The sequence below is a fragment of the Prionailurus viverrinus genome, chromosome A1 (assembly GCF_022837055.1).
Source record: "Prionailurus viverrinus isolate Anna chromosome A1, UM_Priviv_1.0, whole genome shotgun sequence".
NCBI lineage: Eukaryota > Metazoa > Chordata > Mammalia > Carnivora > Felidae > Prionailurus > Prionailurus viverrinus.
In genome coordinates, this window is record NC_062561.1 from 100,844,917 (window position 1) to 100,862,764 (window position 17,848).

A 17,848-nucleotide genomic window follows, 5' to 3' on the forward strand; every position below is an offset into this window, starting at 1 on the left:
TGGTTTTAAAATATGCGATTTGTGTTTCTAATTTTTCGGATACACTCCAGGTATATATGTTTTTCTTTTGTCAGTTGCACCTAAGGAGGTTTGGCATTTTATACAATGGGAACATGTGCTTGATTTAGGGCTTAATCTTCTTTCCTCTGAAATACTGAATATGGCCCTGCTAACGTACTGTCCTGCATCTAATTGTTACTTCTTTTTGTATAAAGAATCAGTTTTGGAGCACTGCAATTGTTTTAAAGGAAGTATTACTTGTTCCAGGAGTGTAGATTTTGTTTCACAATATGTATTTGCCTTCTACATTCCTTCCTTAATGTTTACTACGAATGTTAATCTTAAACAGATGGATTTTGTTTTTGTGATTGACTGTGCATTTAATAGATGCTGTGAACCCTTCCCTGCACAGAAAGACTTGTGCTTTTGAGCCAAGGCCTGGCATGGTATTTCCTTTCTGAAACACTCCCTTGTTTAGTTATTTGCTTGTTCTACCTTTACATCTCTTCAGCATTTTTTTGGCACCCAATTGTTCAGGTGTTTCACATGAAAACATACCATTTCTGTTTCTGAAGACACATGCCCAAGCATTTTCCTCTCGTGACTCCAAATTGCCACCTTCCTGGTATGTTTTCGTTCTCACTGGGGAAGTAATGCAATTGTCTTCATTCTGTCTTGGAAAAAGAGTTCTGCAAAAGGAACCTTTGTTATTAGACTAATAATTTATTTTCTATTAATGTATCACATTAAGGGGCGCCTGGGTGGCTCAGTGGGTTAAGTGTCTGACTTCGGATAAGGTCATGATCTCATGGTTTGTGAGTTCGAGCCCCGCCCCGTCAGGCTCTGCCCTATTAGCGCAGAGCCTGGAGCCTGCTTCGGATTCTGTGTCTCCCTCTCTCTCTGCCCCTCCCTCGCTCACACTCTATTTCTCTCTCTCTCAAAAAGAAATAAACATTTTAAAAAATTTAAAAAAATTGTCTCATTAAGTAAATTGTCTACTTTTATCCAGTCAATAGTAGCTTGCAGTCTTAGCACCTTAACTTTTAAACTTTCAACTCTAACTGTTACTCAGATTCCTATTTCGTCACCCACAATACATAATAATTGGCGTTTAAAATCACAAATACCTTTAGTACATGCTTTAATTAGAAAAGTAACATAAGCGCATGAATTTCAAACGTGGGCTAAAGAAGAAAATAACCCACAGCCAAACCATTCTAATGCAATCCTTATTTTATTTCTTTTTACATGCATGTTTTCACAGTTAAAATAATGATGTTGGTACAGTTTAGTATCTTACTTGGTAATTAGTTAACATTTTATTAGATGGCTTTTCCATGTTGTGAGTCTTCTCAGCCCTCCTTTTTTCACAGCCATCATTTCAATTGGCTACATATTATTCTATTCAGTGGTTCACACTATAATTTATTTAAATAATCCCCTAATGGTGAGCATTTGGAATACATCTAATATTTTAGTCTGATAAAGAAGACTCCTAGGAGCGTCTTTGTGCTTACAGCCTTTTTACATATTTTGTTTAACCTAACAGTGGAATTATTTATCTGTTTATAGACAGTATATCAATCTGCCCAGATCCATGTCTAGTAGAGTAAATCTATCCATATCTATTAGTACTTTATTGAGATACTTAAATTTTAGAACCCTAACATCAGGCAAGGGTACAGTACAGCCAGTTAGAATATTGGGAAGAGACAATTTTCTAAAATGTGAAATATATTAATTAATTTTACTCAATGTGTCCTTTTGAGCGCTATGTCAAGTAGTATTCCTGACATACCAAGAAGGCTGACAACGACCATGGGAGGCACCATTCCTATCTTGATGAAGCTTTCTTTAGTATAAGAGATTACGGACCAGTCTACAGACTGGTCAGTACTTTGAATGGGGAAATAGATGTCGTATGGAAATACATAGATAGGGCTCATCCCCTAATCCCAAAGTCTTGTAGGGCTTCTTAGAAGATATAACATTTATATAAATCATAAATAAGGAAATAACAAAAACCTAAGGTGGTATAAGGAAAGAGGGTAAATGTACTTCAGGCAGAGATAATGGCACATGAAAGAACATTAGGCAAGGAGCACATGTGGTAGATAAAAAAAGGAAAGGAAAATAGTGTGCCTGGAGAGGGGATTGCATGTAGGAATATTTGAACATTTCTTTTGCATTTGTTTTAACAATCATCAATAATTGGATTTAATCCTTGATTTATCTATTGAGTTGATAATCCAAGCTTTCTTTCCCACAAAAGTATCCCTGTTCTAATATAAGGCAATGAATTAGAAATCAGTTAAACTGCATCCTTGCCAGCATCAGATGGTATCAGTTAGGTTATTGTAACAGCAGAAGAATTTTAAAAGATATTATTTATGTTTTTAATGATCATTTCAAGGTCTATGGAGTGATTTGAGGGAAACTCCCAAGGGAAGTTCTGTTCAAAGAGAACTCCCATAATTCTTTTTCTGAAGACTGAAATTCCTCTTGTTTCTTTCTCCTTTGGCTTAAAATATTGAAAGCCCTTATTAATTTGTAAATTTATTAGAGGAAAGGATTTCATATTTCTATTCCTTTCAGCTGTGAACACTTTATAATAAATTATTTTTTCAAAGAGTTGTGTCCTTAAAGAATAGGTCACAGTAGAGTTAAATTCTGATTGTGACTTTTGAGACAGAAACAGTCCCTAATAAGGGTTTCCCTTTGGAATGTGAAAGCTCAGGTGTGGGTATTAGACTTCTGGAAGACTTGGGAAGCAGGGGTGGAGAGTGGATAGATTTTAACCCCAAAATGATGATGAAATAGTTCCAAATCATACCCTACTCACAAATTTTCCTAATCCCAGCCCTGTCCGGCATAGCCATTCTAGAGGAAAGTAAAAAATACCTTGGAAATGTAACTTCTTTTAAAACATCGATGTGAGAACTTTTTTTGCTGCATGGCTAATTTCTCATTATAATGTGGATCAATAGAATCATGGTTTTCTTTATACTCTTGGGTCATGCCTCAGGAGGCACACCCTGTATCTTAGGGAGTCATGAAGAGTTGCACTAGCTGGGCAGAGTAGTGATTAATGACTTACTGATGTGGAATGTTGGGGTTTGGAGCTAACGGTCAAGAAAGAATTCTTGAGGTGTCTTCAGTGCAAAAAGGTGGTATTATGAAAGCACAGGGACAGGACCCATTGTCATAAAGAGCTGCACTGACGTCATGACAGGTGACTGATTATACACTTTAGATTGGGAGATTAGAGATAACGTAAATCTCTGAGGAATTTTGGGAGCAGGGTTTCCGGGACCTTGAGGGAGCTAGCTATTGTTTGGAAAATGTCATTTATTACTGTCTAATAAAACCTTAGCCATGAGACCTTTCAGATGTTTATCAGTGGGCCATATACTTGAAGGATGATTGCCAACATATATCTTGGTGGGTAGAGATAAAGGAGGTTCCCAAAGGAATTTCTGTATATTAAAAGAGAGTTACAGGATCCTGGAGGTTGGGGTAATGTTAAGCTAAGATTGCTTTTTGCCTTTAGCAAAGTATTAACATCAAAACAGCTGAGTTCCTAGAGGAAGATCACTCTCCTATTTCAAAGACTCATCAATGGGCTGTAAGTAGCAAGGAAATGTTTCTTTTGCCTTTGTTTCCCACCTCATTGCTGGCACCAAAATTAGGTGGAGTAATTTAGCTTCAATTTGGCTACAGCCATGATCATGACTAGTATTTCCAGTCGTATCATACGATACTTGCAATCCACTGTACTATGGCAGTCATTTGACTATTCTGGTTCTCTTCCTTCTGGATATGTTGTAGTTCTTTCATTCCCTATCTTCTTGTGACTTATGATGACTTACTCTGGCCAATGAAAATGGAGTGAGAGTAATGTATGTCTCTATCATGGAAGCATTAACCGGTGGAAGATGGGATCAAATGGGCTTGAACCATACAGATTTAGCCATCATTGGGAGATGTGGAATTGTGAGGACTTTTGAATGAAGAATACATTCTTGTAATAGTCAAAGCAAGAATGAAAATGGACAATTACAAATCAGGATTTTTCTTTCTACACTCCCCTTGTTATGTGGAAAAGCCAGCATCCATCACATTCTTCCAAAGTAGTCCTGAAAGTTCTCAGGAAACTCTTACTGTGTTTTGCAGCCAAATCTTTTGACTTCAATGTGCCATCTGTGAACATCTCTTTTGCTCCAGATCACTATGGCAATGACAATGAACAAAGAAGCAGCTCTTTCAAAAGTGCACGTTAGAAGTGTTCCTGCCACCATACTGCAATTGCTGAGCCAAATGCACTGCCACATGTAAAGGGCAATGGCACCTAAACCAAACCTCTTAGTGTTGCAGTTAATACAAATGCCCCTTCTCATTGTTATGGATGCTTTTAGCGTCAATATAGAAATGCCATGGAATCCCAAAAATCTCACTTGTATTAGTTTTTATTCATTTTTTTTTTCATTATAGCCCTGTCTCTTAGTACAGATATGAGGTCATGGTAGCTAGACCAGAGTGACAGACAGAAAGGGGGCTATGCTGTGAATCATCTTTGCCTCTATTCTGGCACTGGTAGTAGTCCAAATAAACCAATGCATCTAAAAGGACAATATCTGGGGCTGTTTTTTTTTTTAATTTCTGTTGTGGAAGGACAGGCACAACCCCTCTGAGCCAGTTGACCAGTGCGTGTGGCAGAGTGCATTCTTCATTTTTCTATTTAGTAGTAAAATTTGAGTTTCACCTGGAAAATGGTCTTTAAAGGCTTACATGGCTTTTAATGGGAGGCACATGTCTTCTATTTGTTATTTTCCCCTTGCAGCTGGTTGGATCAGAGATGTAATGAGGGGAACTGGAGCAGCCACTTCAGACCATGAGGCAGAAACCCCATCATGACTGGGCAACAGGATACAAGAAGCTTGAGTCTTTGACACTAAAACTGCTTCTCTGTTTTGGATTATTTTCACACATACTGTTAAATGAGACAAATAAGTTTCTATCTAAGTGTACCTACTGTTCTTTTGTTTTCACAGAAGGTAAGTTTGTAGCCTGACTACTACAATGAGAAAATTCAGACAGTGAAAAACAAGCTACCACAGATTTGAGGGGAACAGGAAAGATCAGAGTTCTTTGGGGTGAAAGATCATTAAGGTAAACCAAAGAAATTAAAAATGTATTGTTGACAAAGTTGCATTCACACACACACACACACACACACACACACACACACACAGAGTGTTTATTCAGTATTAGAGAAGCAAGTGTGAGGCTTTTCCAAAAGAAGACACATTAGTTAGCTTACCATAATCCTTCAACCCATATCTTCAGATTGTAACATCAAAAGATGCCTTTGAGAGCCAATGAACTTCAACAGCTAACTTCACTTTCTGAGCCCAACCATGGGAAACAACCGATGCTCTCATTCCTCACAATAGTTTCATTAGAAGAGTAAGACAGTAGAAGAAACACTTCAGCACCTTTTGTATCTGTACATTCCCCTATTCCCTACTTCTGTGCCAGGGGATAGAAACCAAGTTGCTACAATCTGCAGGGTAAATTTTCTTTCTGGAAGCACCTGAGTGTTCTCTACTCCTAGAAGACTTGCACCCATAGAATTCCCATTCCCCAGGCCCAGTGACTCTCTGCAGGCCACGAGCTATAAAAGATGGGATCTGCCTCTGGGCTGATTGATCAAAACCCAGTCCTGAATGGATCACCTTCATTCATATAATAAATAAGAACTGTTTGGTTGCAATTAACAGACAGCCTGACAAACGATGACTTAAACCATCATGATATTTATTATACCAGTAAAATAAGAAGTCTAGAGGGAGGAAGTTCCAAAATTACATAACTTCAGCAGCATAATGACATCATCAAATTCCTGGATGCCTTCTGTCCTTCTCTTTGGCTGTTCTCGGCATTGGCTTCCATTCCTCGTCAATACAAGATGGCCGACACAGCCCCACACTCACATCCTTCTAATATCCTATTCAAAACCAGGAAGCTGGAGGAAGCACAGGAAGCAGCTTTATCCTTGAGCACTTCTGTCAAAATCAAGGAAGAAAATGTTTGCCAAAAGCCCTCTAATTCCTTACTACTCAAATTGTGGTCTTCAGGTCATAGCTTCATCCTTCAGCCAGCAACTAATTAAAATGCAATGCCCCGAGCCCGATCCTGATTACTGATTCAGATTCTGTATATTAGGATCCTCAGGTGATTTGTGTACACAGTCAAGCTTGAGAAGCACTTCTCTAATGAACTTTTTCTTACTTCTTTTTAGCCAGAGCTTGATGACATGACTTTCCCCACGTGGAAGGGAGGATGGGATAGTAATCATTTTTTTCTTTTTTTCTTTTTTCTTTTCTTTTCTTTTTTTTTTTAAGAAATAGGAAAGAGCAGGGGTGCCTGGGTAGCTCAGTTGGTTAAGCATCCAACTCTTGATATCTGCTCGGGTCATGATCCCTCAGTGTTTGGATCAATCTCCTGTTGGGCTCCATGCTGAGCAGGGAGGCTGCTTGGGATTCTCTCTCCTTCTTTCTCTTCCCTCCACCCCCCCCCCCAATCACACGTGTGTGCCCTTTGTCTCTCTGAAAATTGATAAACATTTAAAAAAGAAATAGGAAAGAGCAAATGAGGTAGGCAATCTTGGGACACCTTCCTAGAGCTGCCATGGTATTTCTCCAAGGACAGGGTAGTACAGAGCACCATGCTCCCCACAGTTCCTTGCTGCTCCCTGAGGCTCTCTGCGATCACACAGACTATGAAAACCTTTCCACAGAATGAAGCACTGGCCCATCGGCAGTATTTTTAACAGCAGGTTGAGACTTTACCCATGTGATTTTGGAAAGGTTTCTTGTTTTTACGATCTTGAGGTTTAAGAGTGCTGAGTAACCCAGGAGAATTCAAAGGAAAAACATTAGAGCTTGTATAATTGCAGGGAAGGTGAAAATTGTAAAAGTACCTGTTTTTTTTTTTCAGTTGGTATAAAATATTTTTTCACCAGAGCAGCTAAAAAAAATCTATTTTCACAGACATCTTTTTTTCCACTTTGCATTGGTTTTCTGGCCTTAGTGAAAATTTACTAAGAACATTATTTATAAAGATGAAGTAACTGCCTTTGAGGATTTGGGTCTAATTTTAAAAATGAAAATTTTGCTATTTTAAGGTCGAGCCATTAATAAGCTAAGGCTTCTTAACTATTGCATAAAGTAAAATTCTTTTTTTTTAAATTTTTTAAATATTTATTTACTTTTAAGAGACAGAGGGAGCAAAAGTGGGGGGAGGACAGAGAGAGAGAGAGACAGAAAATCCAAAGCAGGCTCCAGGCTCTAAGCTGTCAGCACAGAGCTCTATGTGGGGCTTGAACTCATGAACCACAAGATCGTGATCTGAGCCAAAGTCAGTCACTTAACCAACTGAGCCACCCAGGCGCCCCTCATAAAGTAAAATTCTAAAAAACTTTCCAATGACACAAAGTAAGAAAACACGAGGATAAAATGGAATATAGAAAAAAACAGAAAATAAAGGAAAAATGTGGGGAGACTTCTCAGTGTTGGGGCAAATACCTTGTAGATGGCAATCTAAGCCAATTTCAGTTTGACTTCCTGGTGATTATGTGATGATTTACCTATATCAGCATAAAAACAACAGTTGTCTTTTTTGTCTCAAAATACCTCTGTATGTTTATTTGAAGCCTCCTACATCATCACCCTTTCCCACTGGTGACTTAAAGGGCATTTTGAGAATAGTTTCAGGCTACCTTCCGATCTCCTTCCAACCAAATCTTTATTTGTTTAACTCAATAGAAAATGTATGCTCCCAATGAACTTCTTTTTTCTGTGGCCTTACCTTTTTGATACGACAGAGTACACGGAGTCTAACTCCAGACCAAAAGACCGTGAACCAGGTTTTTCTGAAGGGAAAAACCAGAGTAAACTTCAATATAGAAATAGCTGTTTGATATCACAAATGCTGCAGACACACTCAACAGAGTGTCCTTAAAACAAAAGCACAAATGAACCAGTGGTCGTATGCAGGCAATCAAAGAGTTGGAGGACGTGTCACTTCTTACAACATTTGGCATGTTTTAAGTGCACATAGTTCTCATCGAATTGGCTGGGAGGCCCCTACAGAGATCTGCTGGCAGACTAAGGTGCCCACTAAAACAACTGTGAGTTTCAATAAAAATTCGTGCCATCAGTGCCAAAGCAAACTTGTGAAAATTGTCCACTTTCAGGCAACCCGTACAAAAAAACCTTAGGAGGGCTGAAGTCACTATTTAAAAGCGTCTCCATAAGAGCCAAGAGAAATGTATCCCTGATTTATCTGAATACAGATCCTTGTAAATGGTAAAGGCATAGAGAGCCAAATTTGCATTTGGTACCTGGAACCTGGATTTGGCTCAGCCCGATCTGGCTAGCAAAAACAATGGGGTTCCTTGGTCCTCTTTGTTGGAGATGCTAAATGGAGAATTCAAGAATATGGTGAAACTGGGTCTTAAATATAATGGATTTAGTGAGGAACTGGGGACTTGGGGGGAGTCCTGTTTTTTTTTCTTTCAGATAGACTGTGCCCATTGAACTGAAAGGAAAATAATATTTTCAACAAAGCAAAAGGAAAGCAAGTTCAGTTACGAAATTGGGAAGCCTTAAGAAAATATATTTTTTTTCTTTTTGGTATTTGAGTTTCAGATTCTCGTCAAATGTGAGTTGTGTCCAGTCTGCTTAGTGGTAAATCAGAATGTCACCACTTGACCTTGGCAAAATTACCTGGTAATGAGGATGAAAGGTGTATGGAACAATTTGTGTCTATCTGAGTCACGGAGTTTTCCTTCCACAGCACAAATGTGTCATCTGTTTTGTCACAGCTCATCTTGAGCAATAGAAGCTGAGATGACCATAAAGAGGAATGGGAAGGGCACCAGCCTGTAGGCCATGAGGCAGTATTCACACATAGGTATATGTCTGTCCTTGCACAGGCTTTCTGGAAGGATGCACAAGAAACTAGTAATAGAGGTAGCTTCTGGGGTAGGTCTTGGAGTGGGAACCTGGTGAGTCAGAGGTGGGAAAAAAATTTATGATTTCATGCATATTCTTTCATTTTTCATATATATGCATCTCCTACTCAAGAAAACCTATACATACTGCCTATGTGTGTGTGTACATGTTAACACACATACATATGTATTGCTCATTGAAAAAATGAATGTAGTAGCAAAAGGCAGAGTGAGCAAAGAAAGACCATATTCTTCTTGGCTTTACATTAAACTCGATGGGTCGTTTTCTCCCTCTAATCTTAGACGACTCTTTGAAAATGAAGAGGGTTAAAATTTAGACAATAGACATGGCTAATGCCTGTTAAAGCAGGGACTCCACAACTATAGAACATAAATATATTCATTTTGAGTCTGATATTGGAGAGATACTACATTGTTAACAGTACGAACCCCAGGCAGTACCTCACTAGCCGAAAAGTTCAAAATGCAATGGTTGTGAGGGAGCACCTGGGTGGCTCTGTTGGTTAAGCGTCTGACTTTGGCTCAGGTCATGATCTCACACTTTGTGAGTTCGAGGAGCGTGTCGGGCTCTGTGCTGACAGCTGAAAGCCTGGAGCCTGCTTTGGATTCTGTGTCTCCCTCTCTCTCTGCCCCTCCCCCACCCATGTTCTGTCTCCCTCCCTCTCTCTCTTAAAATAAATAAACATTAAATTTTTTTTTTTTAATTCAATGGTTGTGTTTGAGTAGCTGCCCTGAGAAGGAGCATTAGGGAGGAGAGGGAGAAGTTGGAGTGCAGGCTGTGGGGACAGGAAAAGCATAGTGGCTGAAGCCTTACAGGATGTAACAAACAGGTCACATTCAAAGGGAAAACTGGTTACAACCATGTTCACCTCCCTGGGATCATCACCCCTCAAGAGCCTCAGCTGACAGTCTGTACTTCATCTAGGAGTGAATTTTGGTATGGCTGCCCTTGACCAGCCCAGTTGAACGTGTCTTAAGATTTTCCAGGGGCGCCTGGGTGGCGCAGTCGGTTAAGCGTCCGACTTCAGCCAGGTCACGATCTCGCGGTCCGGGAGTTCGAGCCCCGCGTCGGGCTCTGGGCTGACGGCTCGGAGCCTGGAGCCTGTTTCCGATTCTGTGTCTCCCTCTCTCTCTGCCCCTCCCCCGTTCATGCTCTGTCTCTCTCTGTCCCAAAAATACATAAACGTTGAAAAAAAAAGATTTTCCTGTCCCCAGACTCTGGCCCTGTATCTCAAAGTACATGCTTGCCCACACTTGACAGTTCCTAGCTGTATTCCTGCCCACTCTAATTCCATTACACCTTTCATGGCAGAAGACCCATCTCAGCTCCCTATCCTTGCACTTCCTGTAACTGACTAAATTTTACAGTGCAGAAGTGATTTTATACTCAGTCACATACAGCACAATGTCTGCCGCCTCGCTGCTTGGGTAGGTGATGTGGGAAAGAAGTCAGACGGGCAGGGGCTGTGTTCACATTTCCAAGGTGGCTTCATTTATTGGTTGCAGAAATATGACTAAGCTCCTCAGCTTTCTGTGCCTGCTGCTTCTTTTGTAATGTAATCCCTTAGTTATGCACCACGAGTCTGAAAAGAGCCCATGGACCTGGCCTTCTGCAAAGAAAGCATTCTTATTTGAGCATGCAGATTGTTTAGTGCACAAGGCTCAACCTTGGCCCTACTGACCATTCACACCAGATGATTCCTTACTGTGGAGGGCTGCATTGTGCTTTGTAGGATATGTTCAGCTGCATCCCTGGTCTCTACCCACTAGATGCCAGTAGCACTCCCACAACCCCATATGTGACAACCCAGAATCGCTCTGGACATTGCCAAATGTCCCTGAGGTACCAGGAGGAATCATCCCCCATTGAGAAGTACCGATTCAGAGAGTGAGTTTTCTCTCAAGTTTTATTTTGGTTCATATAGCCAGACTAGGGTTGGTGTCTGGACAATGTTGTCTTTTCCTGGTGCCCCTTACATTGTACCCTCAATCTGTCTTCATTATGTACCTTGCTAGGGTACAGGGGACATGGTCTGCTGTACTCTGAAAGCTTACGGGTTGGTCTGAAGGGATGGTCTGCCTGTACCGTGATGAGCCTCTGCAGGGCAAACAAAGTTGGTCTTCCTGACATTGACCTATTCCTTGATAAAGCTTTCATGAATTATCATTCTACCCAAGTTTCTGTCTTAGCACAGATCTGCAGGAAATCGAGGAGTGAAGAGGGACAGAAAACTGCATCCTATCATAGCAGAGGGACAACTATTACCAGGCACAAGATGTGGCACACAACAAGAGGTACCTCTCTTCTTTCTTTCTAGGTCTCAGAATATAGTGTTCCTTATGCCAGCTGCCTGGCTACCATGTCTCTGTCGACTCGTCCAGGGTGGTGACCCACAACCTCACACCAGGAACTGTGGGCTGTGAGTGAGGCTTTGGGCTCTTCACCTCTTTACTGGATTATATTTATATTCATCACATCTTAAAGTTAGTCTGAGGAATGTGTACTTTTTTTTGTAATCAGTAGGGTGGTTAAGAGGAGAGAATTTCTAACGGGTGGGAAGGTGACCATGTTAAATACGTCAATGTGATTGAGGGTGACGGAAAGTGGAAAAACCCTTAGATGAGTTCATTGGGATGCCACTGATGATGTGCTAAGAAGATGCGTCAGGGAGAGGAAGGGATAGAAACCAAATGATTGGCCATGAAGGCATAAAAACGGAAGGATGCTATGAGAAGGGAGGCATTGACTTGGACCACTCTTTATCAAGAAGAGTGTGCGTGCATGGCTTATTACCTCTCTGAAGTCTGAGGGGAAGAAGACAGTAGAATGGAAGAAATCAAGGGTGCTAGAGAGATAGGACTAACCAGGGAAGCCAGCTACCAGGGAATAAATACTTCTCTCTCTCTCTCTGACATCTATGGAAAGAATAAGAGGGAATCCCCTTTATAACTTACTGTTTTCAATTAGGAGACTAAAATGCCCTTCATAAAATGCCCATGGAAAGGTAAAATATTAGACTGTTATCAGCCATGAACACTCTAATTTAAACCAGCTTTGGAAATCTGTGGGCAATAAACTGGTGATTAAGTATTTATTAAACATTTATTGCTTGCATGCCATAAGGCATTGGACCTCTGCCCATTCTCTGAAAAGAGAGGCAAAATTATTTCAAAATGTTTATAGTACAGTAAGTAGAAAACTTTAAGGATTAATCTGGTCTTAACATCTTGTAACTTTGCATTATCTTTAAGCAAGCCACATCATCATTTTCAGCAACACAAAAGGTGGGTGCCCAGCTTAGTGGGTAAAAATTTCCTGGGAACCTGCTATGTACACGTTCTGCGTTTGGCTGAGTTTAGTGGGTATTGAAAAAGAGGAAAAGAAGCAAGATGAACAGATGTGCCAGAATAGCTTGGAGAGCCAGAATTTGTGAAGAGTTGTCCCGATTCACAGCAAATATTTAAAACCTAGCATCTCAGGCGTCTGCAAGAGGAGGATTTACAACACAGTATACCCAAAATATTTTACTATCAGTGGACACTTAGGTAGAATACTGAAAAAAAATCCCCTGTCCATAGGAAGGGAGATCAAAAGAAAGAAAGCCTTCTCTCCACCCCTGGAAATGTTTTTTATTATGCCAAGGATAAAGCAAGAGAGTCCTTGGACCTTTTTTTTTTTTTATTCTCAGAGTCTGAGTTTGAAATCTGTGACACATAAATAAATAAGTTAATGTCCTCTGCCTCATCCATTAAAAAAAGTCAGACCAATTATGTATTTTTGCCTGAAGACACTTGGCAGAACTGAAGGCTATTTTAAAGCCCACTTCAGCTCCAAGAGTTCTGGTTCTATGATAAACCGCTCAAGTGCACAGAAAATACCATACCCTCGTTGGCCTTCGCAAACAAATCCACTTTTCTCTTGAACACAGTTGAAGGATGATTTGCTGTGCTTTTTGTTTTGGAAGTTTGGGAAGGTTTCCATGGTTTCTGTGTCCTCTTGGTCTCTTTTTCTGTGTATCAGCTAGACCATAGATTACCAGAGGCCAACACTGTCATTTCCTTGGATGTATGTCCCTCAGGCATGCATTCCACAGAGGCAGTATAAATTGGCTTTGGGGGTGACATAATTTTAGATAATATATTGGTTTATGGTCTACCAAGGGGCCATAATACATAATCAGACATAAAGTTTATCTGTGGTATTAAAATTTCCTACTTGGGGGTAATTAGCAAAAAATATATATATAATGACTTGGAGAGAGAACAATGATGAAAACAAAGGTAAGCAACACTGTCGGGGGCAAAGAGTCCTCAGGAATTTAAGATGTGTTGGGCAAGACTCCGGTGCGTCAAATACGCTTTTTTTTTTTTTTAGTTTTAAAAGTCTATATTTAAAGCACATCCCCCACCCTTTCTTTCTAATCTACCACAGGACACTTTCTGCAAATGTTTAAATGTAGACCTTTTCAAAGTCAATGCAGTATGTAAAACTCAACTTATGCAGAGTCTTTTCTGGTGACAGTAGGCATATCTTGGAAAGCGACTCTGCCTTTTGAGGTCAGCCTATACTCTATGGCTTTCTGGCCGCCAGGTCTTGAAGGAGGCAGTGGAAAAGGAATCATCAAGCACCAGAAAGACATACAATTTCATTCTCAGGTTTGTTTTGGATTAGCCTGCAGCTAAGGGCAAGTCACTTAAAGCTTCTAAACCCTTTTCCTCACCTGTAAAACAAGGAAACCAGTGATTTACCTTGTGGGGTTGTTGAAGGGTTTGAGATGAGGGGCATGTGCTCTTTTTGAGTTAGGCAGAAAGTCAACAATGACTGGATAGAAAAGAACAAGATACCCAGTGGCCCTATTTTGCCAAACTTCACAAATGTCCCGTTTGAGCTCCTGCTGCTGTCATTAAAAAAAAAAAAATCTTGCATGGATAATGTAGCCCCCCTGTCCAGTTCCAAGAATGAAGTATTCAAAAGCATTATAGGTAGCTTTCAGTGTAAGACTGGGACTTTGTGTCAACAAAGAGACATCAGGACCATCAGAGATGCCGGCAAGGAGCGATATTTCTCCTCCATAAAAATCACCCATGATTTATTCCTTTAATGAAAACATCAGGGGCTTGTGCAGGCACAACAGCTGTGATTTTATGAAGGGAACATAAGCCAGAATTCCTTGTGGTGGGGCTGTTGCCACAAGGGGTCAGATCTAGATTATGGGTGGAGCCTGGCGTCATCCTACGGTGACACCAACATGACTCGACAGCAAATAGTTTGAAATAACTCTCAACTGTTTAAGGTGAGAAGAACTCACACAATACCAAGCCACACTAAGCCTGTGTAAGTAAGGGCTTCAATGTCTTTGATCTGATGTTGAGTTGAGTATCTGGAGAGGGAAAAGAAAATGAACCCAGTTACCTTGAAGCTTACGCTCGGTGCTCTTTGTCCACTCTGCACATGTGAGCACTTTAGCTGTTGCCACGAATCAAGGGCTTTCCTCCCTGATGTTATAAATAGGGATGAGTAAATATTTTGGATTCATCAGCCTCCAAGTATTCTTCAGATGTTTTAGGTTCGAGCAAACAGACTACGTCGTGCTGAGTACATTCTCCCTTGATTTTTTTTTTTTAAGGACCATGGGTGATTTATGGGAAATGGAATCCATATGTTTCTGCTTCATTTACACTCTAGTCATCAAAAGGTTGTGTTGTAAGAGCTATTTGATGTCCAAGATGCCCTTTGAGCTTGGTTTTGTTGTTGTTGTTGTTGAAGTGTAAGCTGCTTAAAAGTGTTGGTCCCTTTAAAAGGCAGAGAAAGAGAGAGACAGAGAGACTGGGAAGGCCTGTTTTGCCAAGATGAAATAGATTTGAACACCAGGAAGTTCGGTTTAAGCTGAAACTATAAACCCATGAATTTCAAATGGGTCCAGAATTTGCAAGAAAACAAAGTCTCCTCCGAGGCCAGTTTCAGGAGCAGCTCTGATAAATACAGAAAAGCAGCTAGCGGCTCACAACCCCACGGGGGAAGAGAGGGCTGTGAACGCTGTTAGCTGCCCAGCTAACACATGTGCCCACTGCTGGGGAAGCTGTTGTCTCCGGTCCTCGGGAGAGCAGTGTCTCCAGTCCAGATCAAGAACTCTTTGCCCTATTTAAGCATGGCAGTATCTGCTCTCCATGTTTTCCCGGGGCTGTCCTGCCCTAGGCCAGCGTTTCCCATCTGTTCTCCTGCCATCTGGCCCAAATACCTGGCCACTGAATGGGATCCTGTGTGTGCATTTGGGACGGTGTTTATTTATTGGGCAATTTCTTTAGAAATATCTCATTGAGCTCACAATAGGGCCGGGAAAACATGGAGTTTGAGTAAAGTACTCAAGTACAAAATAGGTTTTGTACTTGGTTTCAGCTCAGGTCTTGATCTTACAGTTCATGAGATCGAGCCCTGGGTTGGGCCCTGCACTGACAGCCTGGAGTCTGCTTGGGATCCTCTGTCTCCCTCTCTCTCTGTCCCTCTTCCATGCTCTGTCTGTCTCAAAATAAGTAAATAAACTTTCAATAAATTAGTAAAACTAAGTTTTCTTTCTCTCACTCTTAGAGCAGCTATTAAGTCCTTTTAGGCATGCTTTATCACTTATCTGTGGCATTTTATGGGAGGTTTCAGAAGAAAAACATCCCAGTTGGAATTATTTTATGTGATAGTATAATTGAAATAGCATTAAATCTCTGTAGAGTATGTGTGTGTGTGTATATGTATATATGTAGATACATATATATGAACATATATGAATATATATGTATATATATGAATGTATATATATGTGTGTATATATATTCATCTTTAGAGCATTATAGTTGTTAGAATGTGGAACTTCATTATCCACAGGGTCTTTAGATGTGGTATGAAGTTTTATGTGATAGTATAATTGAAATATCATTAAATCTCTGTAGAGTAGGTGTGTGTATATATATATATATATATGTGTGTGTGTGTGTGTGTGTGTGTATGTGTGTGTGTAGATACATATATATGAATATATATATATATTCATCTTTAGAGTATTATAGATGTTAGAATGTGGGACTGCATTATCCAGCAGGGTCTTTAGATGTGGTATGAAGTCACTTCAACAGAATTCACAGTCCTGTGAATTACCTATATATTTTATTTCAGTTATCTGGGGGTAAGGGAGAGTGTTTTAGAATCTTAGAGGTTAGGGTTTTCCCCCCAACTCCTACACCTAAGGTGTTATGCCCAGAACTCGTGATCCCCAAATACTGCCAGGGAGCCGAGTCTGATGCAAAAGCAAAAGAGCCTTTATTCGAGCTAGCTCGAGCTCAATCCCCTACCTGCACCGACGCAGCGGTGAGATACCGGGGAGAGAGAGCGGAGTTTCAAAAGGACAAAGGTTTTATTGGGGCCTAGGGGTAGTTGGTGAGGTAATGGCTGTGGCTTCAGCTGATTGGCTGGGGAAGGGTCCGAGTCCTGTTAGGCAGGTGAGGGGGGCAGTTACTCAAGGGGAGGAGGTGTGGTCAAGGTGAAGGACACAGAACAAGATGGAGTCAGCTGGCGTAGGCCCGCCCTTTCAAAGGCACGTTTAGCAGAATATTTCCAACATCATTATCCAGTAACTACTACAGTTAACATTTGGGTGTCTGTTGTTTGAGTCAAGCATGTGACTGTGCACACACATGCACACACAGAGTTTGATGAGATTGTAGTATTTCTTCTATTTTGCAGCTTCTCTTTTCAAAAATATACAGCAGCCTTTCCCGTGTTTATAAACTGTTTTACCTCCTGAGCTTTAGTGCATACAGACTATTTCATCGTAGGAATGTACCACAATTAGCTTAATGTCTCAGAGTATTTTTAAATACGGGGCTTAAACAAATAATTCTTTCAGATACATTCTAAAATGTTTTTAAAGTTGTTTGCTATAGTGGCATCTGGGTAACTCAGCTGCTTAAGTGTCTAACTCTTGATTTCAGTTCAGGTCACGATCTCACGGTTTGTGAGTTCGAGCCCAGTGTTGGGCTCTGCACTCAGAGCATGAAGTCTGCTTGGGATTCTCTCTCTCCCTCTCTCTCTCTGCGCTCCCTCACTCGTTCTCTCTCTCTCTCTCTTTCTCTCTCTCTCTCTCTCAAAATAAATAAACATTAAAAAAATAAAGTTGTGGGGCGCCTGGGTGGTGCAGTCGGTTAAGCGTCCGACTTCAGCCAGGTCACGATCTCACGGTCCGTGAGTTCGAGCCCCGCGTCAGGCTCTGGGCTGATGGCTCAGAGCCTGGAGCCTGTTTCCGATTCTGTGTCTCCCTCTCTCTCTGCCCCTCCCCCGTTCATGCTCTGTCTCTCTGTCCCAAAAAAAATAAACGTTGAAAAAAAAAACTAAAAAAAAAATAAAATTGTTTGCTATAACTTAGGACACATTAGAAAATAAACTACCCATAACTTCTACATCTTATATGTCCTTATACATGTACTCTTTGAGAGCCATATTTGGAGAATATCCATCTCTGTCTTTAAGAGTCCAAGCTTCCTCAGTATACATGATGCTTTTTAAAGACCTTAGAAAAGGTCAGTAAGATAATCAGTAAATTTTGTTTCTTCCTCCTTGGAAAAAAAAAGTTTCCACTCCATTCCCACTCTAAGAAGAGCCTTGTGGCTTCAACTCATGCACCTCTCTCCTTGTTGGATGCTTAGTTCATTGGTAAAGTTCCTGGAGTCACCTTAAAAGAAAGCTGAAATCCATACCTATTTTACTGTTGGTTTCCAAGTTCCTTCACCCCTTGTTGTGGATCTTTCCAATCCGTTACTAGAGAACTC

At 40.7% G+C, this 17,848-nt stretch overlaps 1 protein-coding gene and 1 long non-coding RNA gene across 4 annotated transcripts in view; one reads left to right on the top strand and one right to left on the bottom strand.

Annotated features, from left to right (window-relative positions):
* LOC125174040 (zinc finger protein 474) overlaps window positions 1-17,848 on the top strand; it is an 88,462-nt gene that overhangs the window by 9,039 nt on the left and 61,575 nt on the right. Inside the window, exons 5-6 of one of the 3 annotated variants that reach the window (XR_007155232.1) lie at window positions 4,841-5,054; window positions 10,808-11,332. The gene's annotated coding sequence lies outside the window, so the exon portion shown is untranslated. Of the gene's footprint in view, window positions 1-4,840; window positions 5,055-10,488; window positions 11,333-17,848 lie in introns of those variants that run through there. The other 2 variants (XM_047873779.1, XM_047873786.1) reach the window with 2 other exon arrangements.
* On the bottom strand, window positions 5,974-17,846 carry LOC125174070 (uncharacterized). Its single transcript, XR_007155242.1, has 4 exons — window positions 17,777-17,846; window positions 14,451-14,533; window positions 7,870-7,933; window positions 5,974-6,065 (listed from the first exon to the last, which is right to left on the bottom strand). It is a non-coding gene; the product is annotated as an uncharacterized LOC125174070 (long non-coding RNA).